At 37.0% G+C, this 13,400-nt stretch overlaps 1 non-coding gene and 1 pseudogene across 1 annotated transcript; one reads left to right on the plus strand and one right to left on the minus strand.

Moving 5' to 3' along the window:
* Positions 1-3,225: 3,225 nt before the first annotated feature.
* On the minus strand, positions 3,226-3,328 carry LOC116594614. The gene has a single exon (XR_004287321.1). It is a non-coding gene; the product is annotated as a U6 spliceosomal RNA (small nuclear RNA).
* A 4,175-nt stretch (positions 3,329-7,503) lies between these two features.
* LOC116592349 lies at positions 7,504-8,302 on the plus strand (annotated as a pseudogene).
* The last annotated feature ends 5,098 nt before the right edge of the window (positions 8,303-13,400 follow it).

Consider the following 13,400-nt stretch of genomic DNA (forward strand, 5'->3'; position numbering starts at 1 on the left):
GAATGAATGTTGTGTTTTATCAAATGCTTCTTTGGTATCAACTAAGATGATCATATGGTATTTATCTTCGTTAACATGATCTGTCACCTTGATTTGTGAATACTGAATCACCTTTGCGCCCTTTGAATAAACCCCACTTGACTGTGGTGAACGATTTTTTGAATATTGCTAACTTTGGTTTGGTAGTATTTTGAGGATTTCTGCTTCTATATTCATGAGAGATATTGGCCTGTAGCATTTATTTATTTGGGGGGGGTGCGGAATGTCTTTGTCTGGTTTGGTATCCTAGTAATGCTAGCTTCATAGAATGTATTTGGGAGTTTTCCTTCCTCTTCTGTTTTTTTTTGAAATAGTTTGAGGATAGTAGGCATTAACTCTTCAAATATTTGGTAGAATTCACCTGTAACGCTATTTAGGAGTTTATTACTGACTCAATATCATTACTAATAGTTGCAAAATTCTTAAAAATAATAATTTTTAAGATCCCATATATAAGTGAAATCATGTAATATCTGTCTTTCTCTGCCTGACTCCTTTCACTTAGCATGGTACCCTCTATGTCCTTCCATGTTGTCTCAAATAGCAAGAATTAATCCTTTTTTGTATCTCAGTGATATCCCAGAGGGTGTGTGTGTGCTTTGGGAAGTTAATTACTGACTCACTCAATATCATTACTAATAATTGTTCAAATTTTCTATTCCTGCTTCAGTTTTAGAAGATGATGTTTTGGGATGCTTGTGTGGCTTAGTCAGTTAAGCATTGCTTTCAGCTCACGCCATGATCCCAAGGTCTAGAGATCAAGCCCTGCATCAGGCTCCCTGCTCAGTGGGGAGTCTGCTTCTCCCTCCTTTCTCCCCCTGCTTGTTCTTTCTCTCTCTAATAAATTTTTTAAAGAAAAAATGTATTTCTAGGAATTTATCCACTTCTTCAAAGTTTTCACATTTGTTACCAGCTAATTTTTTATAATCTTTTATGATCCTTTGTATCTCTGTGGTATTGGTGGTTATTTCTTCTCCATTGCTGATTTTATTGATTTACTTTTCTTGTATGATCAGGTAAATGTTTGTCCATTTTATCTTTTCAAGAAATCAACCATTTTATTAATCTTTGGTTTTTTGTTTTTTGCTTTTTTTTTTTTCTTTTCTTTTGTCTCTTCAGTCTAATCTTTCTTATTGCCCTCCTTCTAGTTTTGGGTTTTGCTGTTTTTCTAGCTCCTTTAGGTGTAAAGTTTAATTCTTTGAGATTTTTCTTCTTGAGGTAGGTCTAAACTTCCCTGTTAGAAATGCTTTTGCTATCTCCAAGGATTTAGGACTATTTTCATTTGTCTCAATGTATATTTTTATTTCCTCTTTAATTTTAGTTGACCCTTTTATTCAGTAACGTGCTGTTTAGTCTTCATGTCTGCTTTTCCAGATTTTTTTCTTGTAATTCTAATTTCATTCCATTGTGGTTGGAAAAGATTATTGTTATGATTGCAATTTTATTAAGAATTTATTAAAGGGTGCCTGGGTGGCTCAGTGGGTTAAGTCTCTGCCTTCAGCTCAGGTCATGATCTCAGGGTCCTGGGATTGAGCCCCACATTGGGTTCTCTGCTCAGCGGGGAGCCTGCTTCCCCCTCTCTCTGTCTGCCTCTCTGCCTACTTGTGATCTCTCTCTGTCAAATAAATAAATAAAATCATTAAAAAAAAAACCTCACCCACCCCAACCCCGACTGCAGGATAAGATCCACTTTCTTAAAAAAAAAAAAAAAAAAAAAGAATTTATTGAGACTTCTTCTGGCCTCTATGAGATATGTCCTGGAGACTGTTGCATGGGCACTTGGAGTATGTATTCTGCTGTATTTGGATGGAATGTTCTCTGCTAGGTTTTTCTGGTCCTATATGTAATTATAATCCATTGTTTTTCACTTCTTTTTTGTCTGAATGATCTGTCCATTGTGTAAATGGGGTGCTAATGTCTGCTACTATTATTGTATTACTATTATTTTCTCCCTTTATGCCTGTTACTACTTGCTTTATGTGTTTAGGTCCTCTTGTGTTGGTGCATGGATATTTGCAATGATATATTCTTATTCTTATTGGATTAATCCCTTCATCACTGTATAGTGTCTTTCTTTGTCTATTGATAGAGTCTTTGTTTTAAAGTCTATTTTGTCTGATGTAGAAGTGCAACTCCAGTTCTTTTCTTTTTTTTTTTTTTTTAAAGATTTTATTTATTTATCAGAGAGAGAGAGAGGGGGAGAGATCGAGCACAGGCAGACAGAATGGCAGGCAGAGGCAGAGGGAGAAGCAGGCTCCCCGCTGAGCAAGGAGCCCGATGCGGGACTCAATCCCAGGACGCTGGGATCAGGACGCTGGGATCATGACCTGAGCCGAAGGCAGCTGCTTAACCAACTGAGCCACCCAGGTGTCCCTCCAGTTCTTTTTTTTTTTTTTTTTCTTTTCATTTGCCTGGTAGGGTTTTCCACCCTTTCACTTCTAGTCTGTATGTGTCTTTAGGTCTGAAGTGGGTCTCCTGTAGGCAGCATATAAATGGGTCTTTAGTGAATATGTGTGCATGTGCCTGTGTTTTAATCCCCTCAGTAACACTATGGCTTTTGCTAGGAGCATTTTCTCCATTTCCACTTAAATTAATTGATAGCTGTGTACTTATTGCCATTTTTGTTACTTATTTCCTAGTTGTTTTTATAGGCTTCTCTGTTATTTATTTTTTTTTCCTTGCTCTCATTCCTTCATGGTTTTCTTTACTGTTATGCTTGGACTCCTTTCTCTTAATTTTTTCTGTACCTATTACAGGTTTTTGATTTGTGGTTACTAGTGGTTTCCCATATACATCCAGGTACTAAGCTGATGGTTGCTTAGGTTCAAACATATAAAAACACTAAACTTTTATTCCTCCTCTACATTTTATGTATGTAATGTCACATTCTGTATCTATACTCTTCTCTGACACTATTAGAATGAAAAATGATTAATTTTGAAAAGATAAGGGATAAAGGATTCATGATCAAGTTTGTAAATCTCAAATATGCATTATCTTTTATCAATTGTTTCTTAAAGGTCAAAGTTTGTTTTTTTTGTTGTTGTTGTTTTTATATAATTGTCTGTCATCTTTGTAATAAAAAAAATTATCATCTTTGTCATGAAAGCTGTACCCACACTGTACTCTAATTTCTTCACAGTGGACTCAGGAACTTATAAAACAACTTGCACAAAGAATTACATTTTTTTAATGGAACACATCATAAATTTGTGTGTCATCCATGTACAGGGCCATTCTCTTCTTTGAATTGTTCCAGTTTTAATCTATATGCTGCTGAAGAAAGCATATGTGAAATTATTTAAATATTTTATTTTTCTCAAATTCTTTTTTTTTTAAAGATTTTATTTATTTTTCAGAGACAGAGGGAGAGAGCGCAAGCGAGCACAGGCAGACAGAGAGGCAGGCAGAGGCAGAGGGAGAAGCAGGCTCCCTGCCGAGCAAGGAGCCCGATGTGGGACTCGATCCCAGGACCCTGGGATCATGACCTGAGCCGAAGGCAGCTGCTTAACCAACTGAGCCACCCAGGCGTCCCAATTTTTCTCAAATTTTTACTGTTGCCTCACCCACTTTATTAGATAGCATTTTTTACATTAGCTCATTTTATTAAACATTTCCAAAACATTGGCTTCAGTTACCGTAGAAATAACATTTTTCTTTCAGCTTATGTAGTACTTGATTACATTATGTGATTAAAATAACAAGTTCAACTAATATAAGAGCTTGCAGAACACACACAACAGTCTCTTCATGACATTTAGGTGAACTTTAAGGCAGCAGAATTTGTGGATAGGTTGGTGGACCATTTTTATGGGTCTGCTTGAGACCCTGAAGGAACATCAGTATATCAGAAAGGGCATGAATAAAGTTAATTAGTAAGTCAGGGAGATGGATTAAAAGTAGTTCTTCACCAGAATGAATGAGTGAATGAATGAGTAAATAAATAAATAAATAAATAGAAGATTTTATTTATTGAGCTTTCCATTTGAAATTTTTATATTTATATTTTTAGAAGGCTTTTATTTTTACATTTTTATTTATTTTTTAAATTAACATATAATGTAATATTTGCTGGGGGTACAGGTCTGTGAATCATCAGGTTTATACATTTCACAGCTCTCACCATAGCATGTACCCTCACCTATGTCCATAATCCAGCTACCCTACCCTATCACCAACCAACCCCCTAGCAACCCTCAGTTTGTTTCATGATATTAAGAATCTGGTTTGTCACCCTCCTGATCCCATTTTGTTTCATTTTTTCCTTCCCTACCTCCCACAACGCCCCCACCCGTCTCTCAAATTCTTCATACCAGAGAGTTCATATGATAATTATCTTTTTCTGATTGACTTACTTCACTTAGCATCATAACCTCTAGTTCTATCCATGTTGTTGCAAATGGCAAGATTTCAGGGTATTTTGATGGCTGCATAGTATCCCACTGTGTGTGTGTTCATATATATGCACACACTCACACACACATATATGTGCATATATAGTGTGTGTGCATATATATGTTTATACATAAACATATAAAAATATATATAACACATATTAAAATATATTAACATATATAAATACATATTTTATGTGTGTGTGTGTGTGTGTGTATATATATATATATATATATATATATATATATAATCTTTATCCATTCATCTGTTGATGGACATCTAGGTTTGGTGGAAATCCATAGTTTGGCTATCGTGGACATTGCTGCTATAAATATTTGGGTGCACATGCCCCTTCAAATCACTACATTTTTATCTTTAGGGTAAATACCCAGTAGTGCAATTGCTGGGTCCTAAGGTAGCTCTATTTCCAAACTTTTTGAGGAATGCCCATGCTGTTTTCCAGAGTGGTTGCACCAGCTTGAATTCTCACCAACAGTGTAGGAGGGCTCCCCTTTCTCTGCATCCTTGCCAGCATCTGTCATTTCCTAACTTGTTAATTTTAGCCATTCTGGCTGGTGTGATGTGGTATCTCATTGTGGTTTTGATTTGTATTTCCCTGATGCCAAGTAATGTGGAGCACTTTTTCATGTGTCTGTTGGCCATCTGGATGTCTTCTTTCCAGAAATGTCTGTTCAGGGGTGCCTGGGTGGCTCAGTGTGTTAAAGCCTCTGCCTTCGGCTCAGGTCATGATCCCAGGGTCCTGGGATCAAGCCCTGCAACAGGCTCTCTGCTAAGCTGGGAGCCTGCTTCCGCCTCTCTCTCTGCCTGCCTCTGCCTACTTGTGATTTCTGTCAAATAAATAAATCAAATCTAAAAAAAAAAAAAATCTGTTCATGTCCTCTGCCCATTTCTTGATTGGGTTATTTGTTCTTTGCGTGTTGAGTTTGATAAGTTCTTTATAGATTTTGGATACTAACCCTTTATCTGATACGCCATTTGTGAATATCTTCTCCTGTTCTGCCAGTTGTCTTTTGATTTTGTTGACTGTTTCCTTTGATGTGCCAAAGCTCTTGATCTTGATAAAGTCCCAACAGTTCATTTTTCCCCTTGCTTCCCTTGCTTTTGGCGATGTTTCTAGGAAGAAGTTGCTGTGGCTGGGGTTGAAGATGTTGCTGCCCGTGTTCTCTTCAAGGGTTTTGATGGATTCCTGTCTCATCCATTTTGAATCTTTCATCCATTTGGAGTGTATTTTGTGTGTGGAGTAAGGAAATGGTCCAGTTTCATTCTTCTGCATGCGGCTGTCCAATTTTCCCAACACCATTTGTTGAAGAGACTTTTTCTATTGGACATTCTTTCCTGCTTTGTCAAAGATTAGTCGAGCATAGAGTTGAGGGTCTATTTCTGGGATATCTCTTCTGTTACTTGATCTATGTGTCTGTTTTTGTGCCAGTACCATATGAGCATGATGATGACAGCTTTGTAATAGAGCTTGAATTCTGGAATTGTGATGCTACCAGCTTTCGCTTTCTTTTTCAACATTCCTCTGGCTATTCAGGGTTTTTTCTGGTTCCATATACATTTTAGGATTATTTGTTCCATTTATTTGAAAAAAATTGGTGGTATTTTGATAGGGATTGTGTTAAATGTGTATTGCTTTAGGTAGCATCGATTTTCACAATATTTGTGCTTCCAATCCATGAGCAGGGAATGTTTTTCCGTTTTTTTGTGTCTTCCTCAATTTCTTTCATGAGTACTTTATAGTTTTCTGAGTATAGATTCTTAGCCTCTTTGGTTAGGTTTATTCCTAGGTATCTTATGGTTTTGGGTGCAATTATAAATGCGATCAACTTCTTAATTTCTCTTTCTTCTGTCTTCTTGTTGGTATATAGAAATGCAACTGATTTCTGTGCATTGAATTTATACCCTGACAGTTTACTGAATTCCTGTATAAGTTTTAGCAGATTTGGAGTGGAATCTTTTGGGTTTTCCACATATAGTATCATATCATCTGCAAAGAGTGAGAGTTTGACTACTTCTTTGCTGATTTGGATGTCTTTAATTTCTTTTTATTGTCTGAATGCTGAGGCTAGGACTTATAGTACTATGTTGAATAGTAGTGGTGATAATGGACATTTCTGCCATGCTCCTGACCTTAGCAGAAAAGGTCTCCATTTTTCTCCATTGAGAATGACATTTACTGTAGGTTTTTCATAGATGGCTTTGATAATATAATGTTTTTTAGTTTTTCTTAACAATATCTTTCCATATTTTCCATAAATAAAAACTTTCTGAATCTCCATTATTATAGTCCTTTTTATTCTATTTATCCTATTTTATCCTTCATTCTATCTAACTTTATTTTTTATTTAACTTTTACTCTCTCTTCCTTTAACGTTTTTTAACTGGTTTATCTTAACAATACCTTTCCTTATAATCTTTTTGAACCTTCATTATTATAGTCCTATTTTATCCTATTTATCCTATTTCTATCCTTCATTCTATCTAACTTTATTTTTTGGATACATATAGGGTTTTTTTCTTCTTAAAAACTTTGGGGTACATCTTCTTCTAATAGATCAAAATATACCCTAAATCTAAACAGGGCTTTGTTCTAGTCTCCAGCCTGAGCAAATTCTCTCCACTTTTTCTTTCTCCTTCTGGAATCCCTATAATGCAAATATTATTACAATTGATCGTGTCACTGAATTCTCAAATTTTATTTAATTTTGATCATAATTTTATCTCACTACTCTTCAGCTTGATTCTTTTCCATCATTCTTTCTGATCACTGATCCTTATGCTTCCTCTAGTCTACTATTTGTCACATCTAATGTATTTTTGGCACATAGCACTGTATTTTAGTTTTACACTGATAAAAATAAGAAAGAGGGGGAATAAAGAATATTAGTCATGGAGGCAAGCATACAAAACTCCCCCCTCCCAACCCTGCCATGTATCTGACTACACCAGAATGCCAGTTGCTGATTGGGTTCCAGACAGAATGTTGAGGGTGTGTTGTGACTACCGGATCCACGGTGACCATCACTTGTCCTGTGGTCGAGCAGTACCATGGAGCAGCTGCCAAGCTCTCTGGAGCATGGCTTTGAACTGATCCTTGGGAAGTTGGATGAGATGATGGCGAAGCTGCTGCCAAGTGACTCGAGTCCTTGGCTGATGTTCCACAGCCTCCAGTGGGAGACACTGCTGTGTCCGCCTGTCATTGGCTTCTTGGTGGGCCTCCTCTTTCTATGCCGACTTGTTCAGTCTGTTAGAAGTTACTCCTACAAGAACCGTGAGAGCAGAAGCACTGGCTGCAGGGATCGAGGAGAAATGCCACCTCATTGACAAGGTTTTTGTAGCTGAGAAGGAGCATGCAGCAATTGAATCATCTATAGAAAATGCCAAACTGGAGAAAGAGTCATTCGATATCCCCAGCCTTGCAGACTCTTACAGAAAGGCGAAGATGACCAGTGTGATGCTGATAAAGGAACTCCATTCTCTGTGTCGAGACCTGGAGGAAGAAAGAGCCAAAAGATCCCAGCAAGAAGAGCAGATGATGGAGATGCTCAAAGACCTGCAGGCCCTAGAAGACATGATGACTTTTGTTAAATCACAAGGAGCTTTTCTGAACCTGCTTGGAGACCAAGAGCCAAGCCCTGCTGCCCCTTGGCCTGGGAGTAGGTCTGGGGCTTAAAGTGGTGCTGTTGCCTCCCCTCCACTCTGGCCTCCCACCTGCCAAGCATTGTTGCTCTACTTCAACATGTATCTGCGGGTCATGGTGGCCAGTGGATGTAAGGTTTGTCCTCCCCAGACTGAGTTCTTCCATCTTCACTTGCTAGACACAGCACAAACCTCCTTCGTGTTTGACTCCCCATGCCTAAACTCTATTGCACTTCCTGGACCACACTAAGAACTATGGGACTTTCTTTGTCTTCACAGAAGTTTGGACTTTCTTTCAGTATTACCGAAAGACATACTTTACTTAAAAGCTAATTTTCTTTTACTCTAACTGCTTATATTTCTCAAGATGTTATATCGTCAATGCTATTTTGAGTGGTCATGTATGTGAACTATTTTTATTTATTCTCTATATAATTTTGTTTTATAATTTACAAATATATGTGACGTAGCAATAAAGAGTTTTAATTATTAAAAGCAGTACTTTTGGGTGTTTTCCAACGTTGATGTTATACATAAAAGCACCTCAAGTATGTATTTTTTAAAATTTGTATTTAAATAGCCGACTAGCATACCACTGGTTTCAGATGTAGTGTTCAATAATTTATCAGTTGCATAGAATACCTAGTGCTCATCACATCACATGCCCTCCTCATTGGCTATCACCCAATTACCCATATTTCTGTATAAGTTTTAGCAGTTTTAAAGTAGATTCCTATGGGTTTTCCACGTAAAGTATCATCATCTGCAAAGAGAGTTTAATGAATTCATTGCTGATTTGGTTGCATTTAATTAATTTTTGTTGTCTGATTGATGAGGCTAGTACTTCTAGTACTAAGTTGAATAGCAGTGGTGATAATGGACATCCCTGCTATGTTCCTGACCTTAGCAGAAAAGCTCTCCATTTTTCTTCATTGAGAATGACATTTACTGTGAGTTTTATATAGATGGCTTTGATGATACAGAGTCATGTAGCCTCTATCCCTACACTGTAAAGAGTTTTGATCTAGAATGGATGCTCTACTTTTCAAATCCTTTTTCAGCATCTATTGAGGCTATCATATCATTCTTGTTCTTTCTCTTATTAATGTATTGTATCAAATTGATTTGCAAATGTTGAACCAACCTTGCAGCCCTGGCATAAATCCCACTTGGTCATGGTAAATAATCCTTTTAATGATCTGTTGGATCCTATTGCCTAGTATTTTGGTGAAAATTTTTGCATCTGTGTTCACCAAGGATATTGTTCTGTAATTCTCTTTTTTGGTGGGGTCTTTGTCTGGTTTTGGGATCAAGGTATTGCTGACCTCATAAAATGTATTTGGAAGTTTTCCTTCCATTTCTATTTTTTGGAACAGTTTCCAGAAAAATAGGAATTAATTCTTCTTTAAATGCTTGGCAGAGTTCCCCATGGGAAGCCATATGGCCCTGGGGTCTTGTTTTTTGTTAGATTTTTGATGACTGCTTCAATCCCCTTACTGGTTATGGGTCTGTTCAGATTTTCTATTTCTTCCTGGTTCAGTGTTGTAGTTTATATGTCTCTAGGAATGCATCTATTTCTTCCAGATTGTCAAATTTGCTGGCATATAGTTGCTCATCATATGTTCTTATAATTATGTGTATTTCCTGGTATTGGTTGTGATATCTCCTCTATCATTCATGATTTTATTTATTTGGGTTTTTTATCTTCTCTTATTCATAAGTGTGACCAGGGGGTTATCAATCTAACTAATTTTTTCAGAGAACCAGCTCCTAGTTTCATTAATTTGTTCTACCATTTTTTGGGTTTCTATTTCATTGATTTCTACTCTGATATTTATTATTTCTCTTCTTCTGCTGGGTTTAGGCTTTGTTTCCTGTTCTTTCTCTAGCTCCTTTAGATGTAGGGTCAGTTGTGACTTGAGACCTTGTTTTTTAAGAAAGGCTTGTATCACTATATATTTTCCTCTCTGGACTGCCTTGGCTGTGTCCTACAGATTGTGAACAGCTGTGTTTTCATTATCATTTGTTTCCATGAATTTTTTTCAGAGTCCAGAGTGCTAACCATTACACCATGGAACCCGCTCCATGAATTTTTTTCAATTCTTCTTTAATTTCCTGGTTGTCCCATTCATTCGTTAGTAGTATGCTCTTTAGCTTCCATGTATTTGGGTTCTTTCCAAATTTCCTGTTGTGATTGAGTTCTAGCTTCAAAGCATTGTGGTCTGCAAATAGGCAGGTAATGATCCCAATCTTTTGGTATTGGTTGAGAACTTATTTTTGTCCCAGGGTGTGATCTATTCTGGAGAATGTTCCATGTGCACTACAGAACAATGTGCATTCTGTTGCTTTGGGATGGAATGTTTTGGATATATCTGCCATCTGGTCCAGTGTGTCATTTAAGGCCTTTGCTTCCTTGTTGATCTTTTGCTTGGATGATCTGCCCATTTCAGTAAGGGGGTTTTTTAAGTCCCCTACTATTATTGTATTATTGTCAATGTTTCTTTGATTTTGTTAATTGGTTTATATTGTTGGCTGCTCCTATGTTAGGCACATAGATATTTAAAATTTTTATATATTTTTGTTGGATAGACCCTGTGAGTATAATATAGTCTGTCCTCATCTCTTATTACTCTTTGGCTCAGAATCTAATTTATCTGATATAAGGATTGCCACCACAGCTTTCCTTTGATGGCCATTAGCATGGTAAATTGTTTTCTACCCTCTCACTTGCAATCTGGAGTCATCTTTGGGTCTAAAATGAGTTTCTTGTAGAGAGAATATTGATGGTTCTTGTTTTTTAATCCATTCTGTTACCCTGTGTCTTTTCATTGCCAAATTTAGTCCATATACATTCAGGGTAACTATTGAGAGATATGAATTTAGTGCCATTGTATTGCCCATAATGTGACCGTCTCTGTTCCTTTCTGGTCTGTTTCTTTTATGTCTTCTCTCTATTCAGAGGACTCCTTTCAGTATTTCATGTACAGCTAGTTTGGTGTTTGCAAATTCTTTTACTTTTTCTTTGTCCTATAAGCTTTTTATCTCTCCTATTTTCAATGATAGCTTAGTTGGGTATAGTATTCTTGGGTGCATATTTTTCTTGTTTAGGACTCTGAATATATCCTGCTAGTCCTTTCTGGCCTCCTAGAACTCTATGGATAGGTCTGGTGCCAATCTAATATTTCTACCATTGTATGTTACAGCCTGTTTTCCTGAGCTGCTTTCAGGCATTTCTCTGTCACTGAGACTTATAGGTTTTACTATTAGATGATGCGGTGTGGACCTATTATTGATTTTGAGGGGCATTCTCTGTGCCTCCTGGATTTTGATGCTTGTTCCCTTTGACATATTAGGGAAATTCTTTACAATAATTTGCTCCAATATACCTTCTTCTCCCCTCTTTCTTTCTTTTTCTGGGATCTCAATTATTCTAAAACTGTTTTATCTGTGGTATCACTTTCTCTCAAATTCTCCCCTCATGGTCCAATAGTTGTTTATCTCTTTTACTCAGCTTCATTATTCTCCATCATTTGATCTTCTATACCACTAACTCTTCTGCCTGATTTATCTTAATAGTAAGAGCCTCCTTTTTATTAATTGCACTTCATTAATAGCTTTTTAAAATTTCAAATTGGATAGATTTTAGTTCTTTCTCCAGAAAGGGATTTTATTTCTCCAGAAAGGGATTGTCTACTTTCTTCCATGCTTTTTTCGAGCCCAGCTAGCACCTTGATAATTATCATTCTGCTCTAGTTCTGACATATTACTAATGTCTGTATTGATTAGGTCCCTCTGTCGGTACTGTCTCTTGTTCTTTTCTTTTCTTTTTTTTTTAATTGTGGTGAGTTTTTCCACCTTGTCATTTTATCCAGGAAAGAATAGATTAATAAAAGAACAAAATACTAAAAGAGTGGCAAAGACCCCAGGATAATATACCCTAACCTCATCAGAAGAGACATGAAATGGGGGGGGGAATGGGAGGGAATATATCTATCTATATATATATATATATATAATCTGATGGATAGAACAGAGCTACCCACTTGATTTTGGGTATATTCTGGTCTCTTAGAAGAAGCTACCTCCCAAAATTTTAAAGATAGAAAAACTTACATATATACAAATATAAGGGTAAATACGATGAAGGTATGAAATATGACTATAAGGATGAAAATTTAAAAAGATTTTAAAAAACGGAATTGATAAGATAAGAGTTGGTTGGAAAAAGTTAAAAAAAAAAAAAAAAAAAGGCAGAGAACATGATCAGGCTGGAGACCAGAACAAAGCCATGTGCTAGATTTAGGATATATTTAAATCTACTAGAAGAAATTTTATCCCAAAATTCTAAAGGAAAAATACCTATATGTATACAAAAAATAAGGTTAAATACAATGAAGGGATAAAATATGACAATAACAATGAAAATTTAAAAAGATTTTTTAAAAGGTATTAGTAAGATAAAATAGTTTTTAAAAAGTTAAAATAAGAAAGAGGAAAAGTTTAAAAAAAATGAAAAAGAAAAAATAAAATAAAAAAATTTAACTTTGAAAGTTTAAAGGATGATGGGGAAAAAAGCCATGAATTCTATGTGTTGCTTTCTCCTAGCTCTGGAGTTCCACAGTTCTCATTGATTGGTGAACTTGATCTTGGCTGGATATTCTTGCTGCTCTTCTAAGGGAGGGCCCTGTTGCAATGAGTCAAATGTCTTTGCTCAAGGTGGAACTGCACCACCCTTGCCTGGGGCCAAGCTAAGTTATCTGCTTCGGTTTGTTCTTGGTAGCTTTTATTCCCTTAATGCTTTCTGTAGAGCTCTGGAGGATGGGAATGAAAATGGCGGCCTCCTGGTCTATGGCCCAGAGGAGCCAAGAGCTCAGGGTCCCACTCTTCAGTGAACTGTCAGAGAATAGCAGTCAATCCCTCCCATCTCCCTGGTCTCCAGCCACACTCTGATCAACTGGCCTGTGATGGAGTGTTTCTATATCTGGTGCATAGCCCCATTTGAAGACTCCAAACCCAACAGATTCCTGCCACACACTCCCACACCACTCCTCAGGGGAGGAAGGAGGCAGTCTCTCCAGCTGTGCTTCTTTTGGGGTATGTGCTTGAAGAACAGTGGCCCAACTGTGCCTTGGATAATGGTTTAAGGTAACCCCAAGCTGAGTGCTCACTCCTTGGCTCTTTCTCTGTAGCTGGCTTCCCTGCTCTGATACCTGGCAGCTCTGCCACCCTAAGACACCCCCAGTCTTTCTGTGACCCCACAGGTACTGAGATCACACTGTCCTCATGAAGGCTCCACTCTTTTTTTT

Source organism: Mustela erminea, chromosome 6 (genome assembly GCF_009829155.1).
Source record: "Mustela erminea isolate mMusErm1 chromosome 6, mMusErm1.Pri, whole genome shotgun sequence".
In the NCBI taxonomy this organism is placed as follows: Eukaryota; Metazoa; Chordata; class Mammalia; order Carnivora; family Mustelidae; genus Mustela; species Mustela erminea.